Source organism: Anser anser (assembly GCF_964211835.1).
Source record: "Anser anser genome assembly, chromosome: 3".
Lineage (NCBI taxonomy): Eukaryota > Metazoa > Chordata > Aves > Anseriformes > Anatidae > Anser > Anser anser.
Window position 1 is genome coordinate 97438107 of NC_139722.1, and position 21452 is coordinate 97459558.

At 43.8% G+C, this 21452-nt stretch overlaps 2 long non-coding RNA genes across 4 annotated transcripts; one reads left to right on the plus strand and one right to left on the minus strand.

The window, feature by feature from the left end:
• Window positions 1–1100: 1100 nt before the first annotated feature.
• Window positions 1101–14700, plus strand: LOC310897627. 3 transcript variants are annotated; one of them, XR_014582419.1, is made up of 5 exons: window positions 1110–2015; window positions 2428–3423; window positions 5942–6123; window positions 11429–11571; window positions 12312–13582. It is a non-coding gene; the product is annotated as an uncharacterized lncRNA (long non-coding RNA). The 3 variants fall into 3 exon arrangements; XR_014582417.1 differs by having other exon boundaries at window positions 1101–2015; window positions 2428–6123; window positions 12312–14700; XR_014582418.1 differs by having other exon boundaries at window positions 1101–2015; window positions 2428–6083; window positions 12312–14700.
• Window positions 6117–21433, minus strand: LOC310897628. The gene is made up of 4 exons (XR_014582420.1): window positions 21065–21433; window positions 11356–11476; window positions 10971–11067; window positions 6117–9907 (listed from the first exon to the last, which is right to left on the minus strand). It is a non-coding gene; the product is annotated as an uncharacterized lncRNA (long non-coding RNA).
• Between the last annotated feature and the right edge of the window lie 19 nt (window positions 21434–21452).

Genomic DNA, 21452 nt, shown 5'->3' on the forward strand with positions numbered 1-21452 from the left:
ATACTTTGTTCTTTCTACTTAAATAAATGCCTGTTGATAGTATCAAAAAGCATGCGGTGTCACATCTGATAGATCTTTCATATATTAGCACATTATTATCATTCATTTTTCATTGAATGTGCTGTTCATAAAAGAAATGCTGTTTTCACATTATGCAAGTTAACATTACTTTGTTGTCCCCAGATCTGGTCCACCGATCAACGTCTGGATGAAGGCACATGTCCTTGCCTCTGAAGGGGAGGTGAAGGAACAGCTAGTGCAAGGAACACAAAAATCAGTTGCCTGCATAAAGTCCTGCATAAAGAAGAGATCTTGGAAAAGCAAAATTAAATAACATTAATGTCAAGAAAAGGAATTCTGATTCATAGACTCATAGAATATCCCGAGTTGGAAGGGACCCATAAGGATCATCAAGTCCAACTCCTGGCACCACACAGGTCTGCCCAAAAGTTCAGACCATGTGACTAAGTGCACAGTCCAATCGCTTCTTAAATTCAGACAGGCTTGGTGCAGTGACTGCTTCACTGGGGAGCCTGTTCCAGTGTGCGACCACCCTTTTGGTGAAGAACCTCTTCCTGATGTCCAGCCTAAACTTCCCCTGCCTCAGCTTAACACCGTTCCCGCGGGTCTTGTCACTGGTGATAACGGAGAATAGGTCACCTGCCTCTCCACTCCCCCTCGCGAGGAAGTTGTAGACTGCGATGAGATCCCCCCTCAGCCTCCTCTTCTCCAGGCTGATCAGGCCCAGTGACCTCAGCCGCTCCTCATACGTCTTCCCCTCTAGGCCCTTCACCATCTTCGTCGCCCTCCTCTGGACACTCTCCAACAGTTTAGTGTCCTTTTTGTACTGTGGTGCCCAGAACTGCACACAGTACTCGAGGTGAGGCCGCACCAGCGCAGAGTAGAGCGGGACAATCACCTCCCTTGACCTACTAGCGATGCCGTGCTTGATGCACCCCAGGACACGGTTGGCCCTCCTGGCTGCCAGGGCACACTGCTGGCTCATGTTCAGCTTGCTGTCTACCACGACCCCCAGATCCCTCTCTGCGAGGCTGCTCTCCAGCATCTCGTCGCCCAGTCTGTACGTATAGCCAGGGTTGCCCCGTCCCAGGTGCAGGACCTGGCACTTGCTTTTGTTAAACTTCATGTGGCTGGTGTTCGCCCAGCTCTCCAATCTGTCCAGATCTCTCTGCAAGGCCTTCCCACCCTCATCCGAGTCCACAACTCCTCCAAGTTTGGTGTCGTCGGCAAACTTGCTCAAAACACCTTCTAGTCCTACATCCAAATCATTTATAAAAACATTGAAGAGGACCGGCCCTAAAATGGAGCCTTGAGGGACCCCACTAGTGTCCATTTGCTACATTCTTTACCTGTCATGACTAGACAGATGAAAATCTATGATGGCAATTTTGCCTTTAAGGTCATTTTCTTTTTTCTTTTTTTAAATTTATTTGTTTATTTATTTATTTTTTTATATATAGATTTTTTAACAGGCTCTGTACTAATTTTCCTCACAGAATGACTAACAGAAATATGACCCTTGTGCACCTTTTGTAGTTAATTCACTAGGTCAACTCTAACCACTAAGCCCCTTGTCAGGTTATTTCTACTAGTGACAAGGAGCAATTGACCTTAAAACACTGAAGCCAGGTAGATGAGCCTATGCCACAAGGTCTCTTGGCTCCACCCTTGTTAAGTGAAATCTGCCAGGTGTGGGTCATTTGACCTTTGCTATATAGGAAGCATGAGGAGTGGGGAGGGGGGCTGAGGTGGATTGCCTCCCTAGAGGAGTTTGAGGCTTGGGTTGTCTAGGGTGCTTTTCTCTTGTGGTGAAAGGGACTCAGTGTTCCCCAGTAGGCTGCTTTTTCTTTGTGTTTTCTACCATCTCTGTGCAATAGTTTTAGAGACTCTAGGAGCTAGTTACGCTGGTGGTGCCTTCTCAGTACAGTAAAACCCTGGTGGTCCTACTTCACTGCAAAGCAGTTTGGAAGCGACTCAAGGCCAGAAGCTGGCAGGTAAGTGTTCTTGGGTTCTACGGTTGCTCAATGTGGAGGAGTTTGAGTATTTCCTTCACCTTGTCTGTTCTCAGTCAAATTACTTACATGGACTCTAAGCTCCCTTCCCAGACCTTAAAAAAAAAAAAAAACCAGCCTCAGAAGCACAAGTGCATACAGGTAAGCCTGACTTTGAAGAATGTTCTTAAGTATTTCTTAAGATTGAACAGCAGGCTGTGTGAAAAAGGTGCCTTAATGTGAATTCAAATTTTGCCTTGTGGTAAGTAGAAACAGATCTGGATAGATACTGGTTGCATGTTTGTTACTTTAATGAAGTGGAAATGGTGAGAATGTGCTGTTCATAAAAGAAATGCTGTTTTCACAATATGCAAGTCAAAAGCAGTATGAAGAAAGTCTGTCCTCTTCCCTACAGGCCTGCGTCTCTGCTGTGGAGAAACTTTCTGCAGAGGTCCACCAACTTAAAGAAAATTGATTGTCCTCCCCACCTGTACAAACCAGTGTTTTGGCTATCAGGGATAAGCGTCCTTCTGCACAAGGAAGATGACAGAGTGGGTACATGCGCCGTGCCAGCCTGTGGTTTTAGCTACGTGACCACGGAGAGGACACGAGAAAAAGGGATGGAAAATGTACCAGGACACTACAGGCTCAGGGACGTGAGCTGGAAGAGAAAAAAAAAAAAGGTTGGGAAAAGAGGGCTCTCGGAGAAACTTGGTGCTCCAACATCTGGTCCCCATGGCTCCAGTCAAAGACGGGAAAGGCCAGAAGACGAGCGGCGAGGAAGACTTCTGCCCTTCAACAGAGGGCCACCAGAGAGCGCCGGACGACCACCCAAGGACCGCAGTACCCATACGAATAGAGACGGGACCCTGCCTGACTGATTCTTCGGGGGCCTGGTGGCTGTGCGAGAGACTTACGGGGGGAATGCAATGAAGGTGGGTTTGTCCCACTGACAGAAGCACGCTGCCAGCAGCCGTTGGTGCGCAAGTTAGGCGGAGCTATCCCCCTTGCGCCCGGCGTGTGTGCGCAGCGCCGAATAAACATCCCTGCTTTATAACTGTTTCTTTCTTCCTTTTCCTCGGAGGAGCCGCCGCTCCCCGCGGGAGCAGACCACGACCTCCTGAAGCCGAGCCCAAACGGGATGTTTAACACAGGGGGCCGGGATGTCGTAGGGGACGCCCGCGCTTGGCCGGGGCCGCTGGTAAGCCGCGCAGAGACGCCCGGCACAGTCCCCGTCCGGGAGCAGGGCACCCTACGGGTGACCGGCAGAGCGGCCGGGGGCATTTGCTGAGCGATAGGGCGGCCGCCAGCGACCTGGGGAGCGGAGCGAGCGAATCCGAGGTCACCGCTGCATCCCCGTACTGGGAGCCAGGGCGGACCTGCTACCGGCAGCCTGAGAAGCGGGAGAAGGGTAAGCGGGCCCCTCGCGATTGTGACAGGGTTACCTGGGTCGTATCTGCAGCTGCTGGAGGGCTACCGACTGGAGCGGTCATAATTGTATGTCTTATTTGCAAATGCCCGGGTATTTTGTGTTGAAAGTAGCTGGGTAAGGGTGTGCGTGTTAGAGACACAGTGTTGTTGTGAGGTGGGTGGGAGTCCTGACTCTGGTTATGGTCTTTTTTAACAGCCAGCGGACAGAAAGTGGCCTTAGATTGGGAACAGCCTATCCCCAATACCTTTTTAAAGCCTCCTATTGACGGATAGGTAGGAGTAATTCCTTGTTTTGTGTGGGGGCTTACTGACAAAGGACATGAGAAAAATTGGCGCTCAGCTTGGGTCTTGCTGAAATGTAAATCCTGTGAGCAAAGGTGGTATTGTTCCTCTAGCAGACAGAAGGCTGAGTGTCCCAAGTGTTTTCCCAAAGTTGGGTGGATTTAGGATTGCGGCAGGAGCCATCAAGAATGTGAAATAGTGAAGTTTGTACGTGGAAAGAAAAGTTTAATCCCAGAGAATTGGGACGTTTGGGAAGAAGATGGGGAGAAGACGGTAAAAACCCGCAATAAAAGGTTTGCGTGGAAATTGAAACAAGGGACAGTAACTAAAAAGGAATAGAACTGATAAATAGAGGGGGATAGGAAATCAAGGAGATGGGCAATACCCAGAACAAAGACGTTTTAAAGAAAAGCCCCGTCGGGTGCATATTGGCACATTGGAAGGATATTTTCGGAACTGGGGCACAGAAAGCAAGAGGACTCTCCTCAAGTATTGCAGTCAAGGGTGGCCACTATACAAGCTTGAGGATGGAGCTAAATGGGCACTTTATGGATCAATCGACTATAACATGGTCGTGCAATTAGTGCTGGTTTTGAGGAGAGAAAGAAAATAGGATGAAATGTTGTATGCTGAGATGCTGTTTCAGCATCCTGCAGGGAAAAGGGTTTGGAATGAAGTTGGCCCCTGACTGAGCCTTTGGTGAAAGTACAGGCTGGAGGAAGCTAAAAAGAAGCGTTAGAAGGGTTATTGAAGGTGCTAAAGGTGTGGCATGTAGTATTTGACAGCTGTTTGAAGTTGAATGAGCAGGGAAAGAGGATATCAAAATCACGGGTGTGAGCCCTCTGGGGCCTCTGGTAAATACCAAAATCTGGGTAAATTGGGAATTGAGAATGTGTTCCAACAAGGTCCAAAGAAACCCCTGTGGAATTTTTGGAGCAGCTTTGAAATGCAATGAAGAGAAAAAAAAAAAACGATTTGGACCTGGCTTTGGGAGAGAAATGGAGGCAATTGGCTAGCCTCTTTCTAGGACAATCGGCCTCTGATATGAGAAAGCCATTGTCTTAGGTTGCAGGATAAACTTGGCAGCAGTCAGAGCAGGAATGCGGGGGACCTGGGGCATCTAGCTTAGCAGATCCAGTGGTTGGAAGAAAGTTAGGGAATGAAGAAGAGGCATGGATTTTAGGTTGGATATGGGAACTTCTTTCTCTGTGTTAATCCAAAAATTGATTCTGGACAAGCTCTAGGTCTGTAAATGTAGTAGGAGCAACTGGCCAAAAGGCAAAGGTGTTTTTTTGCAATGCTCGAAATTGAAATTGGGGAAAAACGATGGGAATCCATCAATTTTTATACTTACCCAATTTGCTAAGGCCCTTCTTAGGAAGGGACTTGCTGGAAAAAGTGGATGCAAAACTTTCTTTTGAACAAGGGAAGATGGAAATAAAAGTACTATCTTAAGCTCTGAAGTCTATCTATCCCTGGTGAGTCCAGAGAAAGCTCCAGATAGGACTCCCTGAATGGATGTAATTATGGACCAAGCGTGTCTGGGAGTTTGGGCTACAGGAATACCTGGGGGAGCAAAAAATGTAGTACCTGTAAAAAAAAAAAACAATTTAAAGGAAAATGCTCCCAAGGTGTGCTAAGAGCAATACCCACTAAAGGTGAAAGACAGAAGGGGAATGGAAGGAATAATCAATAACTTTCTTAAATATGGACTATTAGTAGAATGTGAGTCAGAATATAACGCTCCATATAGGCCTGGTTAGAAAGGCAGATGGAACCTATCGTATAGTTCAGGATTTAAGGGCCAACAATACGATAACAAAAGACTTATATCCTGTAGTAGCCAACCCCTACAACCGTTTGACAAAATTAGAAAAGAGTCAAGTTTGGTTCACGGTACTAGGTTTAAAGGATGCCTTTTTCTGCCTGCCCATGGCACCTGAAAGCCAGAAACTCTTTGCCTTTGGATAAGAAAATCCTAAAAGAGGATGAAAAACTCAGCTTACTTGCACTGTGTTATCACAGGGGTTCAAGAATAGCCCCACCATATTCAGAAACCAAGTAGCCTGTAATCTTGAAGCTTGGAAAACCCCTTCAGGGAAAGGGGACACTTGCAATATGTAAATGATGTGTTGATAGCTACTCAGGAGGAAAAGGAATGTGTAGAATGGACTATTAGTTTACTAATTTTTTTTGCATTAATACTGTGAACCCAGCCTCTTTCCTTAGTATCAGAGTTTTTGCATCAAGACCATGGACACGGTATACTCCAGCCGACCACCCCTGGAAGATGCAAAGGACTGGTATATAGATGACAGCACCTTCGTCCGCCAAGGACTTCACCTGCCAGGATATGCGGTAACAAACATCAGCCCAAAAGGCTGAAATCGTCGCCTTGGTAAGAGCTCTTGAGCTGGTGAAAAGGGAAAAGAATTAACATTTGGACAGATTTGAAATACGGCTTTGGTGTGGTGCCTGCACATGGGGCAATTTGGAGGGAGAGAGGACTCTTATCATCCTCAATTGAACATGCAGAAGAGCTAAAGTTGCCATTTTGCACTGTAAAGGACATCAAACAGGGGATGCTGCTATTGAAAGAGGAAATAGATTGGCTGATGCAGAAGCCAAAGGGGCAGCAGAACGGGCATCTGAGAGTCAAATTTTGGCACTAGTAGCAGGAACAGAAAACCAGGCATTAACAAAAGTCTTAGAAAATGAAGTAGAATATTCTAAGATCAATAAGCAATTAGTTGAAGATGTAAACGGAAAGCGTTACCTACAGGTTTAACACAAAGAACTGATGGGAGAATTGTGATACCATATGATATTGGATGGTAATTGGAGAACATAAGAAAGCATGCTGGGGAGCTGAACTATTAGAACGGTTTTTGAGTAGAAAATGCATAGGACCTGATTTGTATGCCATTGACAGACAGGTATCGAAACGACGTGTCATATGTCTTAAAAATAATCCACAGGCAGGAATCAAACCCCAAACAGGAACAATAGGGAAGGGGAATGTTCCTGGGAAACAGTGGCAAATTGATTTTTTTGAACTCCCAAGGAAAGGGGGGTTTAGATGCCTATTGGTACTAACAGACACCTTTTCCAGACAGCCAGGAGCATTGCCATGTAGAACTAACAAAGCCAGAGAAGTGTCCAAAGTATTGTTGAATGAAATGATACCAAGATTTGGTATACCCTCAGCAATGTCATCTGGCAGGGGACCACACTTCACTGCAGAACTGACCTGACAAGTCAGCAAAGTGCTGGGGATTGATTGGCAACAACACTCTCTGTATAGGCCACAGGCAAGTGGCCAAGTGAAAAACCATGAACCATTTGATAAAACAACAGATTGGTGAAATCTGTCAAGAAACCAATATGTACTGGTAAAACTAAGCCCCTTTTGAGATACTGCATGGCAGGCCTTACCGAGTACTGTACGAAGGAGAAGATCTAACACAAGTGGGAAACCAATATTTGCAACAACATGTTACAGTTTTGGGCAAGCAACTAGAACAAATCAATAAGAACGTTTTAGGCACTAGACCTTTTATTTGCCTCCCAAGGGGAAGTATGCACTTTAATAAATATTAGTTGCTGTATGTATGTAAATGAGGCAGGATGAATTGAGACTGATCTCTCTCTCTCATATATATATATATATATGTATTTGAAAAGACCAAAATCCTACATAAGGTAGTTCAAGATGACACCTCATGGGGTTTTTGAGAATTATGCAACAAAACGACCTCTTGGTTACCCAACTTTTCTTGGCTTAAGCAATTGTTTAGAGGAATATTGATCTTTTCCTAGTATTCTTGACCTGTGTAGTGGTACAGTGTGCATTTTGGTGCTGTATGAAAGGACTAGATGATTATGAAACCTGGAAGTGTAACTGAAACGAGCACCAAGGCGAAACTGGTGAGAATTTTATGAAATCTATGAACCAAGAAGGATTGTTATAAGCAAAAGAATTTGCTTTGGCTAAAGAAAAGGGGAGACTTGAGACAGGGAACAAGACAAAGGATGGTGATTCCTAGGTCTGAGCTGGCACAATTGTAGGTTAACGACCCAAAGATAAGGGTGTAAAAGACTGTCTGCATGGATAATGGAACCAGCAAGAACTGGCTTGAGTGCTGAAGTCTGTCAAAGACAGGAAAGGCCAAACTGAGCAGCGAGGAAGACTTCTGCCCTTCACCAAAGACCAGCAGAGTGCGCCGGACGACCACCCAAGGACTCCAGTACCGATATGAATAGAGACTAGAGAGGGGAACCTACCTGACTGATCAGCCACTTTGATTAGCTAATATGACTGATCAGCTATAACTACCAGGACGAAAAGTTTGGTATTTCTGGAGAATATCACGTAGATGGAGTGTTCAAGTGATGGTGTACAAGTTTTGAAGTCTACAAGCGTATTCTACCAAACTTTTTAAGAATAAATTCCATGCTAGGCCAATTGTAATGAAATTTTTCTCTCATTTCTACAAAGCTGTCTCAGACTGGAAACTTGAGACAGTTCAGTGTTGGGTAGTCATCTGTCTTAAAATGCCGAGAAGCAGTTAATAGAAAAGACTGCATGTCTGACGATCGTACAACCAGATGGGATGCTGTTTTACCTGGGTCTGTGGATTTTGTGTCTGTATGCTGTTGAGGAGATTGTTAGAATTCTGATTACAGAATAAAGAACCTACAGCAAGTGCAGAATGCAAATGCTGGAGAGCATGGCTCAAAGTTTTACGCTTCCTGGGACTGCCTAGCGTATTAACAGGTCTAGGGAAAAAAATGACTGTGGTTCCAAATTAAGAGCCCATTGACAAGTGTGATTTAAACCTATCCCCATCTAAATCAGTCAGCCCTCCTGAAATCTTCAAATACTTAAGAGGTAACCTGCAGCCAATGGTGTCAAAAAGTGCTGTGAGGTTGGAGAAATTAGTCTGCATTTCTCTCAGGTAACAGTTTTGTCCGCGTGTGAGAAGCAAGTGAGGGATTTTGCTGCCCTTGTGTCTTTTATTTAACCTCCATTAGCACCACATGTAGTAAAATGCTACTGTCTTAAATAAATGTGATGTCTTTGCCATCTGATTTGTTTCTCAAATAATCTGTTACGAGCTGACTGCCTTCTTCCCCCCAGACAGTTGAGATGCATCTCTTTTTCCCTCTCTCAAGCATTTGCTGCTTTGCACTTCCTTTTCTTTCATTGGAGAGTCAGATACATCGGTTGCTTTGCACTAGTATATGTTCCTTGGAAAGCCGGATAAACTCTCTTCAAACACTGGACTCACTATAAATGATTGCTTCCTCTAGCTGGCACTTATGCTCTAGCTGGATCTTCCAACTCCCATTTTACTGCTTCTGCTTACTAAGTAGGTGACAGAAACTTTCATAACCGGAGAGCAGAGAAGAAGGAGCTGTAGTTCTGTATAAAGAAAATATTTGGAAGTTTCGAAGGTGTTTCCCCTGCTCATCTGCCATCCATATGTTAATCAATCACCTGATCTTTTGCATTACAGCAAAAGTCTTGATTCAGTTATTACGGAAAGTTATTTCTGAAAATACTCAGCCACCTCTGTGCATGCCAAACCATCAATGGCACTGTGCAATACAAAGACTGCAGGGATAAATCAGGTTGTGGAATGAATGGCAACATAACTATTCGGTTCCAGATCCAAAATGTCATTTATTTGACCATTTTATTTATGGTAGCCCTCCCCTCCCCTACACTGCCCTACGCTACCCTACACGTCCCTTCAGTACCCTCCCCTTCCCTTCCCTCTCTTTCCCTCCCATATTCTCCTCTCTTCTCCTCCTCTCCTGTCTTCTTCTCCCTTCTCCTTTCTTTCACAAATTTGAATGCAGTACAGGGAGAAGCTTAACTTCAAATCGCTTCAGTCGTTCTCGTAACTTGTATCACTGGCTGATTCGTGGGAGTCCATCAGCAGTAATCATAAGCGTTCCAGCTGCTGTGGTACTGGTCAAGCAACAGTCTCAAACTGGGAATCGCTGACTTTTTTCTGTGGCTCGGACAGGTGACTTTCAATTCCACCCTGGCTTGGACACGTCCTCTTGCTATGCCCCCACCTACATTACAGTTCTGCTTAGAGGCAGAAGCACGGTTTTGAAGTAGTGCCACTACTTCCATTTTCAGTGATTTAGTTTGGCTAGCCAAGTGGTTTCTGTAAATAGAACGCAATAAAGAGATTTTGGTTAGAAACAACTAAATGAGTAGTTCCTTTCCATGTGGGCAATGAATATTTACCCTTTCCTAATGGAGACTACAGTGTAAGAGATAATGACAGATCATTCAGAGAGCTTTGAAATATCCCTTGGGGATGCTTAGTCCAGAGGACCAGAGTGAATCTGTCTAAAGTCCACCATGGAATCACTCTGAATTACTTGCTAACAGGCGCATGTCCTTACTATGTCTGATATGGCTTCAGCTGGTGTCGGGGTTCTTGTTCACCTAATACCTAAATTAAGAGCTCTAAATGAAGATGGAAAGATGGAGAAACATATAAATCACTGATGAAAAGTGCTTTGAGAACTTTGGCCATTAGCCCTGGAAAGCATCAAAGTACTGTCCTATGAAGCAAATGCCTCATTCTCTTGATATTAAGGAGGTAAATAAATCCAATGTTGTAACATTAAGGATAGTTTAGAAAAGTAAACACTAAAAACAAGTAAAGGAGAAGAACAAGTAAGCAATTGCAATGCCTATGGGGTTATTGCAGGGTTAGGCAAAGAACTGTTGTGCAATGAAATCTTGTTATAAAAGAAATATTATGTGAATTTTTACTGTTTCATTTGTTGAGCTATATTTGGAAGGGAGTGAATCTATCAGGATTAGGTATCTAATTTAGAAATGTGATTAAAATTGGTTTCTCTTTCCTTTTGAGTTCACTCCTTTTTATAGGATTTTATAATAGAATACGTATATATTTTAAAAGAAAAAAAGAAGAAGCAGGTAATTATATTCACAATTATTTTTTAAATACAGCAACAGTAGCAAGGATGAGATGAAAAGTATTTATACACCATTATAGTGTCAAGGTATGTCCCATACATTAGTAACAGTCAGAGGCTTCATTTTAGAGAACAAAAGATACCTTTAAATAAGTAAATAAATAAAAATGTATGCACATATACAGAAACCTAAGAAACTGCTATGCAGGTCAGCTTCTTGCTCTCTTTTCTAAAAGTTACAGTGAATACAGAATCAGTGTGTGCTACAAACATTACCCTCAGTCCGCCACAGATAGGCGCGAGAGGTCAGTCTGCAGGTTCCGGAGGCAAAGAAGCTGCTCTGGCTTGATGTGAAGAGCCAAGACATAAGTTGCTGTCAGAGAAAAGATGCTGTCAAAGTGTGTCACGTCTATGCTAGAGCATCTCTACCACCATCTATACTGCATCTATATGCATCTGTGCTAGAGCGTCTCTACTTAGCCAGTCTGGGTGATCTTAGGAGCATTCTGAAGACCCAGAGGAGGGTCTGTTTGTCATTTCTGTTTTTACAGCTAGGGAAAATTCTTGCCATTTGACACAGCGTGGATGAAAAACACTAAGTGTACTTCCAGTCTTCACAACTTCACTACAGAAATGCACCTGATTCTTTCACAAAACTTACATGTGGTAATTGGAAATATTCATCAGCACTCTCTGTTTCCTTCCTCATCTCTATTCTCTTTTGGCCTGTGAAGCTTTGAAGATCAGAGATGAAGATCAGCTATAATATGGAGTTTTGGAGACTGCAAAGGAAAAGAAGAATCATCCTGAAAACTCTTTTCAACCTCACCTGCGATCATCACAGAAAAGAATACCAAAAGAATAAGGCTTTATCATGGTAAGCATAAATTTGAGCGTAGGTCTCCTATAACTGTGGCGAGGCGAAACAGGTTCCAAACAAGGTTAAGGAGCACACCCATAATCATTTCCATAAAACTGTGTTTTCAAACAAATGGTTTAAAGGTTTAGATTTTCTTACAAGTGAAGAATGAAAAAATAAACAAACCAATAAATAAATAATTACCAGGACATACAGTTTTCCTCTAGCTTGCTTTGCTCCGTTCAGAATCTGAGTCTTGGGTCACCGTCAAGGAGCAGCACTGTAGAGAAATGCCAAAGCCTCCCCAAACTTGCTGTACCTTCATCAGCAAGGCCTTTGATACTGCTGCCTCCTCAGCAACATCAGCAATTTACTAGGAAGGTTGGTGTCCAGCAGGTCAAATTAGGAATAGGAAATCCCTCTTGCCACAGCTTCACACTCACACCAGAAGCCCCCGCGGCGGTGGCGGCATATCTGTATTTCCAGTTAGTATTATTTCCTGAAATAGCCAATCCCACTTTTTTCTTTTTACAGTCTCACAGTCTCTTCTTTTTCCTCTCCCCGGGAAACTTAGAACTACTCTCTTCATACTTGACAACTACATATGGAGCTGTATCAGCCAGAAGGAAGTTTCCTTCACAGTTGCTGCTTCTTACAGTATCTGGACTCTTCCCTTTACTCTTACTTGCCTTTCCTATGTTAGCGCAAAGGAAGCTGTTTTGGAGATTAACTTTACCGTCTGATGCCTTGTTTTCCAGAAACTACCCTGAATCACCTTTACGAGAGCTGTCCCGCGCTGTGAGCATAAGTGTTGCAGTCTGGCCAGATATTTGCCTTCGAAGTCAATAACCATCTGTTGCTCTGTTGCTCTGTTGCAACTACATCACTGAGCAAAAGTACCACAGTTAATGCTTGTGAAAGGACTTTACGCAACCTACAGAATACTAAAATGAAGCATTCACAATAAAAACGCATTTTTTTCCTCGCCAAGCGTCAAAACACTTACAGAAGGGCATGGGCCCTCTCTATGCACCTCAAGGTGGGATCCACAGAACCTCACACGGTTTCAACACATCCAGCACACTTCTCTGTCCCTCCTAGCTAAACTTGCGCAGAGGCAGCTGTTCCAAAGTGCCATTGTGACATAATTCAGTTCTGTTTGGGAAGTCGTTGCCGTAGGCCCCTTGCAGTGACAACCAAACACTCTCTGTTGCTAATGCGTATGTCTCAGAAACAATTAGAGAAGTACCACTATCCCCAAATTGACCTTAATTAGATTAGTTCAAAATTATTCTCTACTACCATACATCTGTGGAAGGTGTGTGATAAATTTTTTCCTTAAGAAAGGATTACAGACAAAAAGAGCTTGATTCTGATACATTCCCCTTACTTCCAAAGCTGTTGACCTTTTAGTTCCACGTAAGAAAAAAGAAGGTGAAATCAACAATTCTCTTCCTCCGAGTTGGGAATATGAAATAACCACAGTTATCCAGGAAGCCTTAAAAGGAAACTATATATTTCCTTCTTAAACACCTTGTTTCTTCTGAAAAATGAAATTTCCAGTACTTCGTCCCTCCCACGGGATGCTCTCCTTCCCGAACTGATCCTGAGGGGGCTGCCCAGAGGCAGCAGCTCTTCAAGATCTGCTCCCACATGGCTCCGTACCACGGGGTCCATCCATCCCCCAGGAGCAAACTGCTCCAGCACGGGTCCCCCACGGGTGGGCGGCAGCTCCCCCCAGACGCCCTGCTCCTGCGTGGGCTCCTCTCCACGGGCTGCAGCTCCGGCCCGGGGCCTGCTCCTGCGGGGGCTCTCCATGGGCCGCAGCCTCCTCCAGGCCACATCCACCTGCTCCACCGGGGGCTCCTCCACGGGCTGCAGCGTGGAGATCTGCTCCGTGTGGGACCCATGGGCTGCAGCGATCTGGTCCCCAGATCTGGTCCCCAGGAGAACGTCTGCATGAAGGCAGTGTGATTTAACCCAGAACATGGGGAATATTTTGGAGCACTTTTACAAGTCAGGTCGCCACAGATGACCTAATTCCTAAGAAGGTCTCTTATGGGAACCAAATTCTATGGTGCACAGCATATCCTAAGCCACAGTTGGGATCTCAAGCTGTCATCTCAGCTTGACTGGCTCCCCGACTTGCAAGTATGCAGAAACAATTCAACAATGCGCTCTACCCTTTTTCGCCCTAATGTCTCATCTGTGGTGGTTTGCAAAGGAGTTTTTGCCCTGGCAGGAATACGTTAAAGCAGTTTTGTTGCAATGCAATGTATTTTGGGACGTTGTCTTGCCCTCTCATACATCTGCAACCTCCTCCCTTCATCAAGAGGAGACATTATGAAGTTTGAAGCTACAAATCTCTTATGCAGAATAGGAGCAACACAAAGTAAAGGTAGCTGTTTATCTTGGAGGGGGGTACGTTTGAATCCAAAACTCATCTTTAGGACCGAAGTCAGACATTAGGTTCTCTATGTTAATAGGAACATGAGTTTTTTTTCCACCTGGAACACGATTCAACAGAGCAGTCAACCATTTCTTTAGCTTTGAAGATGCTGAAATGGACCCTGGGTTCAAAAGAACCAGTTCCCAGCCTGTCTCTAAAAACAGTTGTTTAGGGCTAAAATCTGAGTTTCCTTTCTGTTACATGAAGGTCCAAAGAGACTCATCCTCCCTTCTCAGTTCAGTTCGATGCTGCCTAGTCTTTTTCAATACTCAGTAGTGGACCTCAGACCCTCATATTCTGAGAGGGATTGCACTCCCCTTAAATAATATGGGAATCCCGTTTTTCTGTCTGAAGGGGGAATGGTGTAAGGCACTTCTAAATCATTGCAGATTGCGGTTGTTGTCAATTGCCATGTAAATTAAGGCCACACAAGTACCTTCTACTGTTTTGTCTTCCCTTTCATTTGTAGTCTTCCTGTTGTAGATACTTTCTTCATTTGTAGATACTTCCTTCATCTTTTCTGTTTTCAATGAAATTACTTACATGGGATCTAAGCTCCCTTCCCATCCCTAAAAAAAAAAACCACAACCAAACAAAAAACCAACCACGTCAGAAGCTCAAGTGCATACAGGTAAGCCTGACTTTGAATAATGTTCTGAAGTATTTGTTAAGATTGAACAACAGGCTGTGTGAAAAAGGTGCATTAATATCAATTCAAATTTTGCCCTGTGGTAAGTAGAAACAGATTTGGAGAGACACTGGTGGCGTGATCATTACTTTCACTTTTCGGAGTCTAACTCTGCTTTGCTTTAGTGTAAGAAAATAAGTTTCCAGTTCAAAATGTTTTTTTTTTCTTTTTATATTAGTTACTGAAAATATTCATAGGGCTTTTTTCCTAAGTCATCAGAGTACTTTAATTTCACTCTTTGGTCTAAGCAAGTTGAAATAATTGTGTTCTAAACAGAGCAGCATCTTGTACACTTCTAACATGTACAGGTACCAAGAACTGATTAGAGTCCCATCAGTCTGCAGCGGTCATGCTAAAAAAATTCAAGAGCAAGAGTTTGAGCTAGCCCTCAAAAATGAAGTGCAATGATTAAAGTTGCAGAGCAAGACAGTAATTCTGTATTATCCAAGATGGAATATAGAAAAAAAAACAAACCACGTCGACTAATTCAGTAACTCCTTGGCAAGAAAAATGAATTCTATTGTTCAGGATCAATTTTCAATTGACCAATTCTTCCTTAACGTGGGTACCCACCCAAAAGCAAAAGAAGTCGAAATATGTGCTTCTTTCCTCTTTTCTCTAGCTTCTAATTCAAATCTGTACCTGTACTTCTCTTTCAAATATTTAATAACCTTACCCAATGCAGGGTATCTGGGGGTAAAAAACCTGGCCTTAAATACACTTTATAAACCATTTTCAATGAACATGGACATACCGCACACCTAGTCTGAAACACTGAAAAGTGTGTGTCCTATTTTTCTTGGTGTCCACAGGTTTGGGGCTATGTTTTTATCCCCTTCTTTCATGTTCAGTTTTCCATTTCTGGCATACCTGCTGCAATGCACATTTCTACCAAGTTGTCAGTTAAGGTATCTGCTATATTATACATGCTTCTACTTAAACAGTATTTTGGTGGTTTTTTTTTTTTTTAAGGTAATATTGTAATAGAAAACACATGGGTTCAGGTAGCTTATGTGGTTACTTTACCTTGAAACTTTCTGAGAAGCGTACGTTTTTGAAAATATAGAATAATATTGCAGGAGATGATATTACATTTAGGATGCTATCTTATTCTGTGTATTCTGTTTCAGTCGTTTTACGGTGACAATACATTATAGTAACTGCAGCATAAGGAATTAGTGTCAGTAAACACATCAACTCTTTGCTTCTTGAAAAAGAATTGCAATGTGATTTTTCAACACCATCACTTAAAATGCAGGTCACACTGGCGCAAAAACAAATAAATAGCAAAACCATTTCTAGACTTGATTTCTTCCAGCATAATAAGAAAATTAAGCTAAATATGGCTTTGAGAACAGATGTGTAAGACAAATGCATGTAAGCAGATCTCTTCTTGGATAAATTAGTTTTGCTTAGGAATAAACAAACGAGCAACTTCTACATGTAAGTAAAAATATTTGCCTGAATAACTTTCTGTTGATTGTTAATTCTACAGAAAGAGGGATGAAGAAATTTTTAAATCTCTCACCTTAAATATATATGGTCATGCTCTGCTGTTTCCATACTGCCTCTAATTAACTTCAAAGGGGGATTGTTACCCTTCAACATATAATAATAACATCTTACTTTTACCATATAGAAGATGTAACAGAAAATGTTGCTTGGCTTTGTAAGTGCATTTTTTATAATATATATATATATTTTGAGGAGTATATACTTGATTGTTAAATACCAAAGGAAGTATAAGATGCTGGTAACATGCTGTTTCCCACGTCACAAATATTTAAGGACTGTACTGGTAAGGACTTACTGCTTAAAATGCAAGAAGACAAGTCACTCTTGTGGCATAGCAGTATAAAAGAATTATTAAAAAAAACCACTTTACGTTTCCTTGATGTTTATGGCAGCCACCACCTATTTTTTTCTTTTCTGTTTTGTCTTTTACACCCAAACATTGAATTTACAGTAAATCAGAGAGACGCTTGAGGGTAGCTTGTAACCGAAGGTTAATCACAGAAATACAGATCAAAGACTGATTTTTGTATGAGTCAGTCACAGACTTCAGAGCTGTACCAACACAAACACTATATATTCCTTTTTCTTTGTAAAGTAAGTATTTATTCTGCATAGACCATTCTACAACAGCAGTTAGTGACTTCTTGTCAGCCAGCAGCATGTGACAGGATTCTTCCATTTAGCTCTAAAGCCATTCAGTGTTTTGCCTTGCGTTTTCCCTCTGTCCTGACCTGTCACTCAGGTTCCTTAATATAAAGACAGGAAACAAAGTAAGCCAGAGACCTCTGTTCTTGTTAAGGAAATGACTGGATATCCATTAAGAGTGCTTGACAGAAACTGTCTACCAGTGCCTACACATATCGTTTAATTAATTTATATAATAAATGTGTCACTCTCCTGGAAGTACAGTGAAGGGGAAAAAACCCAACCCTCTTACACCAAATAGTACCAACACCCATGATTGATTATTTGAAGTGTAAAATTCACTTGACAGTTTTTAAAATGTTGTATGGGTATAATCCAAAACTCGTACATCAATTGAGTAAAGTCAATGCCTCATCCTAAAAGACCTGCAACTGAACTGACCTGCTGAAATGGCCAACTCTAAAGGTATTTGTGAACCTTGCTCGTGAAAAGAACTTTCAGCTTTGTTAGAATCATAGGACAATTTGCCTGTGAATAAGTAGAAAGTTTGGACATTGGGGTGCATCAAGCACGGCATTGCTAGTCAGTCGAGGGAAGGGATTGTCCCGCTCTACTCTGCACTGGTGCAGCCTCACCTCGAGTGCTGTGTGCAGTTCTGGGCACCACAGTACAAAAAGGACACTAAACTGTTGGAGAGTGTCCAGAGGAGGGCGACGAAGATGGTGAAGGGCCTAGAGGGGAAGACATATGAGGAGCGGCTGAGGGCACTGGGCCTGTTCAGCCTGGAGAAGAGGAGGCCGAGGGGGGGACCTCATCGCAGTCTACAACTTCCTCACGAGGGGGAGTGGAGAGGCAGGTGACCTATTCTCCGTTACCACCAGTGACAGGACCCGCGGGAACGGTGTTAAGCTGAGGCAGGGGAAGTTTAGGCTGGACATCAGGAAGAGGTTCTTCACCGAGAGGGTGGTTGCACACTGGAACAGGCTCCCCAGGGAAGTGGTCACTGCACCAAGCCTGTCTGAATTTAAGAAGCGATTGGACTGTGCACTTAGTCACATGGTCTGAACTTTTGGGCAGACCTGTGCGGTGCCAGGAGTTGGACTTGATGATCCTTATGGGTCCCTTCCGACTCGGGATATTCTATGAGTCTATGATTTATTTTTGATGTATTTCTTACTTTAAGTCAGCAGCTGCCAAACATGTATTGGTCACCAATAACCCAGAAAGCAGGAATTTCTCTTGTCATGACTGTGCTTTCGGATCTTCACAAGTATTTTATTTTCTTGTTGTTCTCTGCTTTTATGCAAGTAGCACATCAAGACAACATCAAGGTACCTGCCTTTGCATAAGGAAAAGAACAGGAAGTTCTGTTTTACCAACTGTGGTTTAACTTACGCTGCGTAAGTAACTTACAGCAGAACTATATACATTTTAGTTACATTTGGATAGGAAAAGAGAATGATTGATACATTTATCCCGATAAAAAATATACATATGCTAAAATGAGGCAAAAAAAAAGGCATTTCACGAAGGAAAAGGGAAAAGTAAAAGTGGCAAACCGGGGATGAGGAAAAGGATAAAGGCAAGTGCTGCACTGACTAATGGAATGAGGCAAACAAATGCTGGCAGTAGGCTAGCGAAGAGGAATCAGTTGTGTTTAGCTTAGCAGAGCTCTCTAAAATAAAGGAAGCGGCTTATATAAAGCGCATGTCACAGGGATCAAAAGGATGATGATGCACAGGTAGCAGCCGCAGAATACTGCTGGGTTTAGTCATGCAGCTGCTGACAGAATTAGGTCAGCAGAACAGACTACAAAATTCAAGCTTTTTCCCCCCAGTTTTCTCTCCTAGCGCTATCGCATGAATCAAAGCCCTCTCTGCTGCGAGTCTCTGGTGGGTAGGAGTCGAAGGAGCGCTGCTGCCTGCCCCGCCGCCCTCAAGATGGCGCCGCGTCACTACCCTGTGGAGAGAGAGGGCGGCGGTCGGCCCTGGCGTGGAGCTCTCACCACTGACAGGACGCGGGCCGTGGCCTTCTAGCTCTGCTTGTGCTGCCGGGGAAACAGCACAGGTACGCCAACAGGTAGGCAGCTCCGCGAGCTGCTGTCATGGCAGAGTGCCACCGTGCTCAGGGCTGCCCGATCCTACCAAGCTCGGGCCTCGTGTTGGTGTGCCTGCAATGGCCTGACAGAAAATGTGCTTCAGCGAAGAGTGCAGAGGGTGATGTGTAGCTGTTACTCGTGTGGCCCCTGATACCAAACAGAAAGGGCTTTCATTACATCCTCCTCCTCTTGCTTGGCTTTGGAAAAAATCTACTGCATCCAGCCTGTAAGTTGGAGACATTAAATATATACATATGTATATTTGATATTGCTACATGTTCTCTGAGGAAGAGTGATCTAGTTTAGGAACAGCGTTATCATACTGCACCTAGTGCCTGCATGCTGTCCAGTCCCAGGGGATGTTAAGGTCTATGCTGCTTTGTTATCTGTACCTCATCCAGGAGAAGGTGAGGTGTTACTCTGCAGGGGGAACAAATCTAGGACCCTTTTATGAATGGCAGCACAATGTTTTAAGTAGTTTGCAAACAATTTAATCCTAAGTGCCAAATCCTACCCAAGCAGGATCCTTCCTCACACAAGGTATGGGGAGGACACAGGAGGAAGGAGTCAGAGCAGAAAGGCATCAGTGGTCCCAGGAGTATTACTGTTTTCAAGGGTGAAATTGAAGTCAGGATGAAGAAAACTGGGGGACAGTAGGCACTGTGCCTCAGGCCCAAACCTGTAAGTCAGTATAAAAACTTTATTATTCTCAAAAGAAGTGTGAATAAGTGATCACAGAAGCAAGTACTAACATTCAGAGCATCAAAAAAGGACGAGGTTAATGCATTTTTAATTCATAATGCAATGTTAAAAAACAGAATGAAACTCAAGTTGGTAGTGTGAAACATTATCAGATCTTGAATTTGTGAGTGTACAAACAACACTCAAATCAAAGCTGTATCCTCACAGGAACTTGTTGGTAGTAGCGGTAATTGCCCCTTTGTTGGTTTAACACACATCTGCGTGCATAGGCTTGCAGCTGTTCACTGTCTTAGTAGTTGTGCCCCGTTCAGTCTCCAAAATCTACTAAGCCCTCGTGGTTCAGCTGTGAATGAAGACTTTTTCCTTCTGCTGTCTCAGCTGCCACACTGTAGAAGTCAATAAGCAGCAAGTACAGCAACATGCAAATAAACCTGTTAGGTGGGGACAAAACCTTTTTTTCTTTCCACACTTCTGACAGAGAGAGGATTGATTGGCAATATTTTTCCTCTTAAAGACTGTGGCTGCCAAATCTACAGAAAAACTACTGGTCAAAAATCAGTTATGCTAGTCAATGTTGTTACATGATGTAGTGGCTTTGACAGAAGCCTACTAAAGACATTTCCACCACTGGAGCTCTCAAGTATGTCATTTTACATGCTGTGGGGCTACTCAGTGAGTAGCAGACCAGACTATAGCAGAATGGCCTGGATTAAGACAACTTCTCCACACCAGGATTGGTTATCTTTCAACTCAGACAACTTTCCGGGTTGTATGTAATGGGAAGACAGTGGTATTAATAACACAGGAGTTGACAAATAACTACAACTTAAGTGTCCTTCCTAGTTAAGGAAAGTAAAAGTGTCATGAAACGTACCGTCCAGCTCCTGGGGGCTTCTCCTTAACTGGAATGCGGTTCATACTTCCTAGCCTCAGTCAAATCCATGGATGCTCTCAAATCAACACAGACTACCGAGATGTTATAGTCACTACCATTTTTCCCTGAAATTATTCACGCCCCCATCATAGTTGGGATTACCTTGCCTCCACTTCCCTTTGGTACTCTTTTCTCCAGGAGATGAACTGAAATCTGCTGTGTGCGCTTCACAGGAGAGACTGGCAGTGTGGGGCAGTGTCCTGCATTATAACTCTAGTTGTACCCCCTCCTGCCTGAGGTAGAGCAGTTTCTGCTAGGCCAAACAGAAATCAGGAGATATGAAAGAATATGAAGTATTTTGAAACAAAGAATCGAGTGTGAATTGAGATTCTCATTTGAAATAATGTGAAGCAGATTCAGGGGAAGTCTGCGTCTAGAGGACTGGAGCATCTGTTGTACGAGGACAGGCTGAGAGAGCTGGGTCTGTTTAGCCTGAAAAAGAGAAGACTGAGGGGAGACCTCATCAATGTGTATAAATACCTGAGGGGAGGGTGTCGAGAGGATGGAGCCGGTCTCTTTTCAGTTGTGCCCAGTGACAGGACGAGAGGCACCGGGCACAAACTGCAGCCCAGGAGGTTCCTGCTCAATATGAGGGGGCACTTCTTTGCTGTGAGGGTGACAGAGCACTGGGACAGGCTGCCCAGAGAGGTTGTGGGGTCTCCTTCTCTGGAGATATCCAAAACCCGCCTGGATGCCATCCTGCGCAATGTGCTGTAGGTGATCCTGCTCGACAGGGACGGGGTCATCTCCAGAGGTCCCTGCCAGCCTCGGCCACCCTGTGAGTCTGGCAGGTTTTCGGGCAGCGCAGCAGCGGCTCTGCTCGCAGCAGCAGCGCAGGGAGCGGCGCCGCGGGCGATCGCGGCGGCCC